General features: G+C 38.0%; 1 protein-coding gene and 1 pseudogene across 6 annotated transcripts in view; one reads left to right on the top strand and one right to left on the bottom strand.

Annotated features, from left to right (window-relative positions):
- Nucleotides 1–13,177, top strand: part of SGMS1 (sphingomyelin synthase 1) — a 282,944-nt gene that overhangs the window by 129,505 nt on the left and 140,262 nt on the right. Inside the window, exon 4 of one of the 6 annotated variants that reach the window (XM_063102274.1) lies at nt 11,330–11,438. The exons of the other annotated variants lie outside the window; for them this stretch is intronic. The gene's annotated coding sequence lies outside the window, so the exon portion shown is untranslated. The remainder of the gene's footprint in view (nt 1–11,329; nt 11,439–13,177) is intronic. 6 annotated transcript variants of the gene reach the window in all.
- On the bottom strand, nt 2,731–4,374 carry LOC134381721 (tigger transposable element-derived protein 1-like; annotated as a pseudogene).

The following is a 13,177-nucleotide window of genomic DNA, read 5'->3' as shown; positions in this document are numbered from 1 at the left end:
TTTTTCTTTTTTTCTAAGATTAGGAGGCAAGAGGCAGGTTGAATAATCTCATATATATGAATCCTGACGGTTCCCAGGGGAGGAAAGAATTTTTGGTGAATGAAAAATGTTATCGTTTGAGAACATCACTTGTTTCAGAGAATTTGTTGATGTCTCTGTTGTGTGGAAGACATCTGTAAATTCTGTGGATGAATTGGGTATAGATTTTCTCCATTGTTTATGGTGCTGATGGTTTCCTTATTCTTTCTGTATCTTCAGTGAAAGATAATTTTAAAAGATACGTCCTCTTGCTTATCCACTTGCTTGTATCCACTTAGGTAACTAGACAATTGTGTCCATTCTGTAGGGACAGGATTTAGGTTAATTCTGGTAAACATGCCTTTTCTTTGCCTGACACTTTTGGTCTCACTTGGTTAGTAGTGTGCCTATAGAATATGAAATGTTTTATTGGAACAGATTTAATGAAGAAATTGATTCACTTTGCAGGGAAGGTCACCAAATGATTATATCTTCTAAACAAGCATCTTTAATCTCATGGAGTTGCTTAGGCCTGAAATTTGTATCATAGTTAATCAGTTAAGCCACAGAGCTTAAGGAAACTATGGCCAATGCAGAAATGTCTTCTGATAAATGAAGGGAAAGAATTTGCAGGTGTTGGAATAAATCTCCAAATACCCTCATACAAATTGGAAGGTGTTGAGGGATATGCATTTCTTACTATCTGTGGGAAAAAGAAGTTCATTGAAGCTGTTGACATAGACCTTTCATTAATGATTCAGAAATCATAGAGGTTGTTTTGAAATCACCCAAGTCAAAATAACAGAAAAATAATTCTTTGTCTTTTTCTCCTTCTTATTCTATGGAGAATGAGAATATTACTTGTCTAAAGACTATTTGAATTACTAACTCAATTTGTAGATACCTAGACTAAGCCGTTTTATGTCTCTCTTACTTCGAAGGAGAGAACACTGACTTAAAAAGCCTGATATTAGAGAATTTCTTTCTTTTTCTTTTTTGGCAGTTGGCCAATACAGGGATCAAACCCTGGTGTTATCAGCATGCTGTAACCAACTGAGCTAACCAGCAAGAGAATTTCTTAAAAAAAAAAAAAAAAACCACCATAGTTTTAGGGCATCTCCTGGAGTTGTTCATTCTGATTGTGTACATATAATCTGTACCCGTAGTAATCATGTGTTACAATAATCGATGTTTTTAATGATAACCTTGACTTGTGAAAACGATGTGAAACTGGGTTCTAGGGGCTCTTGTTTTAAAAATCAGGAAATATCCCCCAAATATAAATATACATAGGAAAATGTTCAGGAAATATCGTTAGTGAAAATAATTTGCAAAATAGTGTGTATATACTCGTATGCCCTCATTTGGTAAAACCCCAACTATGTTTTTCAAAATTTTACAGTGAACCTGAGAAACTTTTATAATATAAGGGGACCTTGCTAATCAGGTTGTTTCTGTACAGGTAAGGGAGTAAAATGAAATCTTTAGTTCTCCAAACCTAAATATATGGTTGCAACTGGGGCAGTTTTACATATGCGTGAAGCTTGAAATGGTTTCGGACTGAATAGATTATTGTAACTTTGAAAAGTTGTGTTTAAATCACATTTTTGTAAATTACATAAATAAATTCCTATTTTAAATCTCAGTAGGAGACTTGTTACTTGCAAGAATCTTTGTGATTTCTGCTATATAAATCTTGTGTGTAGTGTATTTTCATGCACCAGGTTTAGTTATGTCAAGAAACTCTCTTGATTTTCAGATGATGGGTTTTCTTATAACATAACCTCCTACTCACTGTTTATGTAAAGAGTAATTATTTGGCCCTATTTTCTTCTTAATTTCCTCTAACAAAGTCTTATCAAGGAATGGGTAGAGAATCCCAAGTTCCTATTTTGGGGAGTTTAAAGGCTCAGAAGATTAAAAATTTTTTGCCTACAAATATGTTCCTTCCTTTGCTAATTTGGCTGTGTAGCTATTTAGTTCAGAAAACTCAGGACAAGAGCATGAGATTGGGATCAAGATTGTTATTTTCCTTAATAAATGAGGTTGCTTCACTTTCTGGGTTATTTGTGGATCTGACTGTATTTTTAGCTATGTTTTTATACACAGGTACATGCACATATACACACCATCTTCTATATGTGTTTACTTGGGTTGTATTTACATTGTATCCATTGAGAAGTAGATGAATGATGTACATCTAGGCAATTGAAATGCAAAGCTGTACATCAGTCCTTACCCATTGATATACATAAGACTGAGAATGTAACTTGCTTTGCTGGTAAAATTGCTGTGTTGTTACTGCCATTTGTTTATTATTACCAATTGTGTCACTCTGGATTACTATGATCGGGCTTCCAAATGACATGGACCAGTTATTCATAGCCTGGTGGGTTATATATTTACCACTTGCTGTGAACTATAGCAAACACTTTTTTAGGTGTATGATGGAATGATTTTTAAAACAGACCATCATTGCTAAAGAGTAATTTTCAAAAAGTTAAGAACAGTTGCATACAGATATAAAGTGAACATACATCAAAGATTTTATTCAACTCAGTTATGGGGAATTAAAGGAGAATTTGAGTAAAAAAAAAGAAAGTGGAGTACAGGCATACTTCAGAGATATTGTGGGTTTGGTTCCAGACACCGCAGTAAAGTACAATAATGGGAGTCACAGAGTTTTTCATTTCTCAGTGCATAATGATCACCTTAGCCTTCAGCAGGTTGTAATCTTTTTGCTGGCAGAGGGTCTTGCCTCGATGTCAATGGCTACTGATTGATCAGGGTGGTGGTTGGTGAAGGTTGAGGTGGCTGGGGCAATTTCTTAAAATAAGACAACAATGAAGTTTGTCACATCAATTGACTCTTATTTTTGTGAAAGATTTCTCCATAGCATGCAATGCTGTTTGATAGCATTTTACCCACAGTAGAACTTCTTTCAAAATTGGAGTCAATCCTCTCAAACCCTGCCACTGCTTTATCAACTCAGTTTAGGTAATATTCTAAAACCTTTCTTGTCATTTCAACAGTGTTCACAGCATCTTTACCAGGAGTAGTTCCATCTCAAGAAACCACTTTCTTTTCTCATCTATAAGAAGCAACTTCTTATCCATTGAAGTTTTATCATGAGATTGTAGCAATTCAGTCACATCTTCAGGCTCCACGTCTAATTCTAGTTCTCTTGCTGTTTCTACCACATCTGCTGTTACTTCCTCCACTGAAGTCTTGATCCCCTCAAGTCATCCAGGAGAGTTGGTATCAACTACTGCCAAACTTTTTAAAATGTTTATATCTTGACCTCTTCCCATGAATCACCAATGTTCTTAATGGCATCTAGAATGGTGAGTCCTTTCCAGAAGTTTTTCAGTTGACTTTGTGCAGGTTCATCAGATGAATTACTGTCTATGGCAATGATAGCTTTATGAAATGTAAATAGTATGAACTGAAAGTCGAAATGACTCCTTGATCTATGGGTTGCAGAATGGATGTTGTGTTAGTAGGCATGAAAACAACATTAATCTCCTTGTATGTCTCCGTCAGAGCTCTTGGGTGACCAGGTACATAGTCAATGAGCAGTAAAATTTTGAAATGAATCTGTTTTTAGTGAGCAGTAGGTTTCAACAGTGGGCTGAAAATATTCAATAAACTATGCTGTAAACAGATGTGCTGTCATCCAGTCTTTGTTGTTTCATTTCTAGATCACAGGCAGAGTAGATTTAGCATAATTCTTAAGGGCTCTTGGATTTTGGATGGTAAATGAGCATTGGCTTTAACTTCAAGTCACCAGCTGCATTAGCCCCCAACAAGAAAGTCAGCCTGTATTTTGAAGCTTTGAAGCCAGGCAGTGACCTCTCCTCTCTAGCTATGAACATCCTAGATGGTGTCTTCTTCCAATATAATGCCATTTTGTCTATACTGAAAATCCGTTGTTTAGTGTAGCCACCTTCATCAATGACATACGCTAGATCTTCTGGATAACTTGCTGCAGCTTCTCATCAGCACGTCGCACCTTTATGTTATGGAGTCGGCTTCTTTCTTTAAGGCTCATGAACCAACCTCTTTAGCTTCAAACTTTTCTTCTACAGCTTCCTCACCTCTCTTAGCACTCATAGAATTGAAGAGCGTTAGTAGGGCCTTGCCCTGATTAGGCTTTGGCTTAAGGGAATGTTCTGGCTGGTTTAACCTTTTATTCAGACTACTCAGACTTTGTCCATATCAGCAATAAAGTGGTTTCACCTTCTTATCATTACCTTTTGGCCTATCTTGCCTTCCTCACTAAGCCTAATTATTTCTAGCTTTTGATTTAAAGTGAGACATGAGACTCTTCCTTTTGCTTGAACACTTAGAGGCCATTGTATGGCTGTTAATTGGCCTTCTTTCAACATTGTTGTGTCTTGGGGAATAGGGAGGCCCAAGGAGAGGGAGGAAGACCAGGGAAGGGCTGGATGGTGGATCAGCCAGAACACATGCAGCGTTTACTGAATAAGTTTGCCGTCTTATATGGGTGTGGTTTGTGGTGCCACAAAACATTTACAACAGTAACATCAGATCACTGATCTGTGAGCAGATGTAATAATAAGGGAAAAGTTTCAAATTTTGCGAGGATTACTAAAATGTGAAACAGAGGCACAAAGTCAGCACATGCTGTTGTAAAAATGTGCTGATAGACTTGTCGATGCAGGGTTGCCACAAATCTTCAATTTGTAGAAGAAAAAAAAAAAGCAATGTCTGTGAAACACAGTAAAGCGGAGTGCAATAAAACGAGGTATGCCTATATTGAAAATATTATGGTTTAAGTGGTGGCACCATTTCTGATCTAAATATTTCCTCTGACTAATTGAATTACACTCTGCTTATTAGTTTCTTTAAGGGAGAAGCAGGGTATTGAGAATAACAATATTTTAAATGAAAAAATAGAGCAATCAAACAGTATGAAAAATTCTAATAATCTATGTCCATATAAATAAAATGGGATGGCCTGGAACTGATTCATTTTAAGAATTTTTATAAGAAAATTTGTTCTAATTATGAATTCAAATCAGATGAGAATTCATTATGTGACAACCCAGGTAGTAGAGAATGTTTTCAACCACTGCCCCTAAACTCTTTTGTCTGAAAGAGAGAGGTACAGTTGGCCCTCCGTATCCGTGAGTTCCACATCGACAGATTCAACCGACTGAGGATTGGAAATAAGACTACAACAGTAAAAAAATAAATAAATAAAAATCAATACAGTATGACAACTATTTATATAGCTTTTACACTGTATTAGGTATTGTAAGCAATTTAGAGATGATTTAAAGTATGCAAGAGAATGTGCATAAGTAATATACAAATACTATGCCATTTTATATAAGGGACTTGAACAGGCTCAGATTTTGGTATCTGAGGGTGGTCCTGAAATCAATCCCCTGAGGATACTGAAGGACAATTGTATTGATATTCCAGAGACTTCCTGTACTAAGATTACAAATGACAGAAGAGAATGTAGTGACCTTCTCATGAATTAACCTCATTTTATAGGTGAGAAACCTGAAGTCCAGAGGGGAGAAATTGAAAATAATAAAACTGTATTTCTTTAAAAACTTGATCTCAGATTTCTATTAAGTTACATAAGCTGTTTCTTCAATTGGTCTAAAGGAAGGTGTTTTTTTCCTAAGTAAACATGTCAATAGTAGGTTTTTCCATAAAAATTTGAGTTAGTTTGCTATCATGAGCTCTGTGGTTGGGCTTTTTTTGGGGGTGGGGGTGGGGGTTACAAAAACCAGGTCAGTCTCACTCAAGAAAAGGCAGGGGGTGGGGGTGGAGATGTCTTGAGAATTTCCAGCTTAGGAATTGGCTCCAGATCAGTTCTTGCTTTCTGAGGCAGACTTGGCCCATGACGTTTGCCCTGACCCTGTGTCCCTCTTGACCTTTCACCCTGACATCTAACTGCAACTTCCTTTAGGGTTTCTTGATTCCAGTTCTTAAGGCAGAGAATCTGATTGGCTTAGCCTATCGTTTTACCTGAAAGTAAACCCAATTCATAGGCTCCTGGCTAGCTTATGGGTGGCTCTCTTTGGGTCAGGTGTTCCCTCAGGTCCAATCAGCTCTGGCTATGTGCATGTGGAGTTGTGTCAGGCAATACAGAAGATGGCAATTGAAAGGCCACTGGGCCTGAGGGTATGGCAGAATCTCCCGGAAGTAGGAGTAGGTGAATAGATAATCTGAAATATGTCCACTACAAATCCAATCTGAGTAAATTAGTTGACTCTTAGTTAGAAACGTTTCCCATAATCTGCCATGGAACTGGATTTTATATTTTAATCTGTTTTTATATTGGGGTGAACTTGGGGTTTCTTATTAGTCCATCTTATATTATGTGCTAGCTAAACTTTGCCTCTTAGGAACACAAGACAGTTTTTGTGACTTGCAAATGTCATTATGGTAGCCCAGTTTGACGATTTATGCTGAATTTTCTTTTGAAGCCATAATGTTACTTCAAAGTAGTTAAAAGGGAAATTAGAAATTTCTCATTGTTCTGTGAATTCCTTTAATTTCTTTCTTTTTTTTTTTTTTTTAAAGATGACCGGTAAGGGGATCTTAACCCTTGACTTGGTGTTGTCAGCACCACACTCTCCCAAGTGAGCCACAGGCCGGCCCTCCTTTAATTTCCAATAAATATTAATTTTTCTCCATATCTAAAAAGAACCCAGGTTCAAAAGGCAAGGCATTTAGGTTAGTTTTTGAAATATTTATTAAATTGCTGGACTATATACTGTATGTTTGGGATATGACATAACCTATACTTATGGGACTTTCTGACTAGGTAGAGAGATAGTGCTACTATTTCAAATGAAGTCTACTTGGACTGCACTAGATTAGACATAGTGGAGATAACTTTTTTTTTTTTTTTTTTTAAGGATTAACAGTTTTAAATCCTATTTTGGGTAAAATTTTTTTGGTAGTGGAATAAGACTGTATAAAGATGGTCTTGGGCCGGCCCGTGGCTCACTCGGGAGAGTGCGGTGCTGATAACACCAAGGCCCCGGGTTCGGATCCCATATACGGATGGCCGGTTCGCTCACTGGCTGAGCGTGGTGCTAACAACACCAAGTCAAGGGTTAAGATCCCCTTACCGGTCATCTTTAAAAAAAAAAAAAAAAAAAAAAAAAAAAGATGGTCTTAATTTAAGGTACATTATATTCAAATGTAATGTGGAGATAATTGACTATCAATTCATAATTTATTGGGTGCACATGTAGCATTTTGGGAAAAAATTTTTTATTAGGTCAAACAAGATCATGTCGACAATTTCTCAATCATTGCAAATATACTTTCATTGTTAGCGCTAAACCAGGTGAAGGGCATGGATTAAGTGGGAGGAGTGCAGCCTTGTAACACTAAGGTCAGGGGTTTGGTTCCCCGTACCGGCTAGCCACCAAAAAACAAAAACCAACCAAGCAAAAAACAGTGTGGGGACCAGGATAATGGAAGGACATTATAGGGAAATGCAGGAGCAAATAGCTAGCAATGAATAAATCTTTTCAAGATGGGTAGTAATCCAGTCTTGAAAATAATGACATATGTGGAGAAAAGGGAATGTTTTTGCACTCTTGGTGGGAATATAAATTAATATAGACACTACAGAAGACAGTATGGGGGTTCCTCAGAAAACTAAAAGTAGAATTACCATGCAATCCAGTAATCCCACTTCTGGGTATATGTCCAAAAAAATTGAAATCAGTATATTGAAGAGATATCTTCACCCCCATGTTCATTGCAGTATTATCCACAATAGCTAGGATATGAAAGCCACCTGGGTGTCCATCATCAGGTGAATGGATAAAGAAAATGTGATATATATGCACAGTGGAGTACTATTCAGCATTAAACAAGAGGGAAATCCTGTTATTTGTGACAATGTGGATAAACCTGGAGGATATTAGGCTAAGTGAAATAAGATAGGCACAGAAAGACAATACCACATGATCTCACTTATATGTGGAATCTAAAAAACTGGAACTCATAGAAGTAGAATGGTGATTACCAGAGGCTGGGGAGTGGTGGGGTGGACGGGGAGTGGAAAGGATATTGACCAAAGGGTACAAACTTCAATTTGGAGGAATAAGTGTTAGTGATCTATTGAACAGAATGGTGATTATAATAAATAATGCATTGTATATTTCAAAATTGCTTACAGAATAGATTTTAAATATTTTCACCACAAAAATAAGTCTGTAAGGTGATAGATTTAATTAGCCTGATTGAATCATTCCAATATAAACATATCAAAACTTCACATTGTACCTCATAAATATATATAATAATTAGTTGTCAATTAAAATTAAATAAAAAGAAAATAATGACTAAATGTGGAAAGTAAAGGTGGGTCTTGAGGGTGAACTGAGAAGCTTGATTTGATTTAACTGGTAAGAGAGAGATATGAGAGGTTTTTACTAGGTGTTTACCAACGTCTGTCCTAGGTACTGAGAGCATTGTAAACATCGATACAGAGTGACTCTTGCCCTAAAGAAGCTGTGACTAAATAACAGATAAGGAAAATTATTTTGGCACATCTATGGGTAGGGATTTTAAAACAACCAATTAAACCAGAGGCAGGGCAAGTGCTGATATGGCACTTGATAACAAGACCTGTGATGTTAGTGAGTTAGTTTTTCAATTCGTGAGTGTCTCAGTAAAAATTCTAGAAACCTCAGATACTTCTTGGCAGCCTGCAAAAGGTGAAATAGGGATTGAATTTGTACTTGAAGAGGGGGGCTAATTTGAAGATTTTTAAAAAAATTTATTTTTATGTTTTTTATAAAATATGACCGGTAAGGGGATCTTAACCCTTGACTTGGTGTTGTCAGCACCACACTCTCCCAAGTGAGTTAACCACCCCCCCTATAGAGGGATCCGAACCTGTGGCCTTGGTGTTATCAGCACCACACTCTCCCAAGTGAGCCACGGGCCAGCCTCGTAATTTGAAGATTTAATTTGAATAAATACTCTTTTCATTTGAAAGATCTTTTACTGTGTCCCACACACCCTGGTTCCCACCCGTAAACCAGGCAAGGGCATTTGCCAGTGTCACAGGCTTGCTTCAAGGATTCAGATGAGATACATAAAATGTCTAGGGATGGTATCTGCCTGTGAGAGACACAGAGATGTGGTCGTGTTTGTTGACGTTGTGATTTACCTCAGTGATAACACTCAGAGTTGCCACACAGAAATGTAAATACTGGTTTATGAGTTTGTCTTCTTGAGAAACCATGAGCTCCTTCAGGGAAGTCAATCTTTCATCTGTGTATAATCCCACCTTGACACTCAATAAATGATTGCCCAAGGAAGGGATAAAGTACCTTTTCTTTCCTTTAGCACTAAGGCCCTTGGTCACTGCTTGTGGGAAGGAGAGAGGAGCCAATGTTTGCTTTGAGGTCTCACTCAAAACTGGATTAGTTTCCAGGCTTTTACCTGTTTTGCTTCGTTCCCATGAATTTATTTTATCATTTCCTGGAGCATAGTTGCTTTCACTCTTTTTCATCTTTTGGAATAACTATCTCCTTAAGTGTGTATGGTGTATTTCTCTGGAATGTTTAACCCCACCCCCCCAAATTAAATCCTCTCATTAAGCCCCCACATTTTAGTAGATTGCAATTTGTAAATCGGCCCTTTACAACTGCGTGCCCTTGTTCTTTTTAAACGCCTCTCTTTAAATTTTACAGAGCAAAAGGAAAAGGGAAGTCAGTTTGAGAGGCAAGTTGGGAAGCTGCTAAACTTCTAGGGTAGTTAATAGATGATCTTTTATGTTTTGTGTTTTCTTTTACGCCTCAGCCAAGCAATTGAGAGAAAGGAGCTCTGTGACTTACCTAAGAGAATCATGATTGGCTGTATATTGAGGCAAGATTTGAGGGCTGGGACCTGCATTATTCTTTTAATAATCTTTTAATCTGGAAAAAGTAAGAATGCAGGGTAGTGAAGGGCAGATTAAGGCTTTCTTTACGTGTAGTGGAAAGTTGTTCTCCCCTGTGAGGAAAGCTGGTAACAGCCTCCCACAGGAGGAAGGCTTGTGGATGACTCCAGCAGGAGACACTGCGGCCTTCAGTCAACAAAAGCTGGAGACCATGCCGGGGGCTTTTCAACAGCAGTCAGATCCTATGTGAGAGGTAGTAAAGGTTCTTCTCCAAGCAGAGGAAAGGAAGAAAAGGTTTAGTTTAATTGCATTTATTGAGAATTAGACATTAGAAGAAGAATACACTAACTTTGTTCTTAGGATTTTCTATTCTCTTAAACCAAGCTTTTATTTGCATAACATTCTGTTTATGAGTAAAAATAAATAAGTTTTCAGTGTCTTTTACTATTCTAATAAAGTGCAATTTTAATAGAAAAATATGATTAAATTGATCTTGTGATGTTACTGGTCTATGTTATTCACATGTAATTATACACCATCTTTTCCCTGAGAAGGTTTGGGATAGGGCTGTCAAAAACCAAGTAATGCCTGGCACAGTCTCCACATCAAGCGTCCATGGTGGACAATGCTGATTGATTTTGTCACTGTTGCCTGGCATTGCTTTTGGGCAGCTACTGCCTACCAGTTGCTCAGACTGGCTGCCAAGATGAAACCCCTGTCCTCTCTGATCTAAGAATAAGTAATAAGCTTTGAAAGGGCCAGCCCTACAAATGGAAACCCGTAAAGTGGGAGTTTGCCATTGCCTTACAGAATTTTGTGAACTTTTGTCTTTTCCTTCCTCAGCCTTGGTTCTTATGTCCATTCCTTTTTACCCTTTGAACCCTCTACTCCAATGTGTTTTTCTTAAGAGGAAGTCACCAATAGTGAAAAGATAGGAGTTGGAGTATTGCTATACCAGAATGATTGAGAATAGGGGAAGAATACTTTATTCTGCACCCCACCCCCACCCCCACGTCCTGCACCAATATTCTTCTGAATGTCATTGGGTTAATATCTACAAAGATTCTTGCCTTACTTTACTCAGTCCTAATTGAAAGTTTACAGCCATAGCCTTATAAGTGTAATTTGGGTAATTTTTCCCTAGATGCCTCACTGTGCATGGTATGCATAGTTAACTCACTCACATAGTCCCAGAAGGCACGTCTTGCACTGTATCTTCCCTGCATGTGTCCCCTGCAAAATCAAGCCTGCAGCTTTTACTAAGCATTCCCTGTACTAGGTCCCATATAACGAAGATCACCAGAGGGCTCAGTAGCTTTAGCAGTTATCTAACCTGTAAAGAGTCCATCTAGACCTATTTTTGTTTCCTGTCTTCAAGCCACTCGCTAACAAGACACTTCTTCCATCTCACAGGAGGAGAAGTGTCAACATCCTTTACTCGGGATGATATATCAAAAGCAGTTTGAGACTGGAAGATAGTGAAAGGATCATTAAGTGGTTTGGGATTGAAAAGCAGATTCGGGTACGTTCGTCATTAAGCCAGAACTCTCATGTTCGACAGGAAACCCTAAAGGTATCCGACAGGCTTGATTTGGAATCCTTTCCCACTTCCTTGCAGTGTGACCGTGGACAAGTTTGTCACTTTGCACAAGTTATATATCCTCTGAGCCCAATGTCTGCATCTGATTAAGTTGGGGATTCTAACTGCACCCCCCCTCCCCCCGGGTTCTTGTAGGATTAAATGTAAAGGCATTTCACCATGTCTCCCAATCATATAGTTATTGTCATTGTGATATTATTTTGTATTTATCAGTGAGGTTGCAGGAAGACCTTTTTAGCTACATTTTTAGTTTGCGGGAAGACCTTTTTAGTCTTTGGTATACCACGTGTTGTTTTTAAAGAGTAGATATTTTGTTTCCTGTTTCTCTCTCAAGTGGCAGAATGGAAAGTTCCCTTTTCGAGCTGTGTTTCCATTTTGGCTGCTGCTTTTTGAAAGTACTTATGATAGAAATTAAATATTTGTGCAGGTATGGCAGGTCATTAAAAGATGGCATTTTCATGGGTTCCTCAATAATTCTGTGGTGGTAAGTTGCCTCTGCATCTGTGACCATGTCTGAGGGACACCACGTTCTTCCACTGCAGTGGGAAAGCACAGAGCATGCTAAAACCAGCTAACATGTCAGAGAGTTTTTCCTTGTTAAGTGTAAAGATTTCTTTTGAAACTTCTTTTTTGAGGTACAGAAGGATAAGTGGGCCTACTTTATGAGTGACAAAACCATTTAACTTTTTGGTAATTCAGAGGACTTTGTGGATCCTGAATAACTCAATTCTTTTCCTTTAAATGATTCATGAGCAGGGACAATACAACATATTCTGTATCTAATTACATGGCTTCATTTCTGTCAACATTTTTTTTTGTTTGTTTATGGCGTCTCTAGCCCTGCATACAAGCTGGAAAGAGAAATAGCTGTGCTTCACCTACTAACCATAAACCTCAGATACTAGACCGCTGCTTTGAAACTCAGTCTTGTCATCTTTGACTGGGGGGCACAGGCTCTCTAGGAATTGGTACATCGAGTGAGATGGTGCATTAGTAACTTAGCCTAGCTTCTAGCCCATACTAGTTTGGTTATCGTCTTTATTGTATAGGTGTTTTTGGACCTATAGAAGGAGGCCAACCTCCCTCCAGACCTCTCTCCTCTTCCTTCTTTACCCAGAAGTACATTCATCCTGGACAGTGCAAAGGCCCTTTGCCTTCTATTTGGATCATAAGACAGCTCCTCTATCTGAAAGTCTCTGGAGAACTTGCAAGTTGACTTCAAATGACCAGCCAAAACACCTCAGACACGTTGACATCTTTCTGAAACAATATCACCTTGCAGTCAGCCACTACTTGCTTCTCCCTCCTTAAAGCATTTTATTTTGGTCCAGATAGGGGGATTCATAGACCCAGACAGACCCCTGAATAATAATACCTGTCCAACAGGCAAAACGAATGTATGATATTCAAAGTCAGAGCAATGGTAAGTTTTGGGGAGAGGGCTGTTCACTTTAAGAAAATTTATTAAGACACCTAAGATGTCTGGGCTTTTCTGTATGTATGTAGTACATTAATACAGATGTTTATTAATTTTTTTTTAAAAAGCACCTTTTACCCTTTCTGCAGGTACTCTAATTCACGTGTATATTTTACTTACAAAAGGTTGTATTTTATTTTTAGTTGAGAAAGTTTTTCATGAAATGAGGAAGCATTTTTAAGCC

This window comes from Cynocephalus volans, chromosome 7, assembly GCF_027409185.1.
Source record: "Cynocephalus volans isolate mCynVol1 chromosome 7, mCynVol1.pri, whole genome shotgun sequence".
NCBI classification, from domain to species: Eukaryota; Metazoa; Chordata; class Mammalia; order Dermoptera; family Cynocephalidae; genus Cynocephalus; species Cynocephalus volans.
The sequence above is the reverse complement of the archived record's forward strand: the minus strand, read 5'-3'. Positions and strand labels throughout refer to the sequence as shown.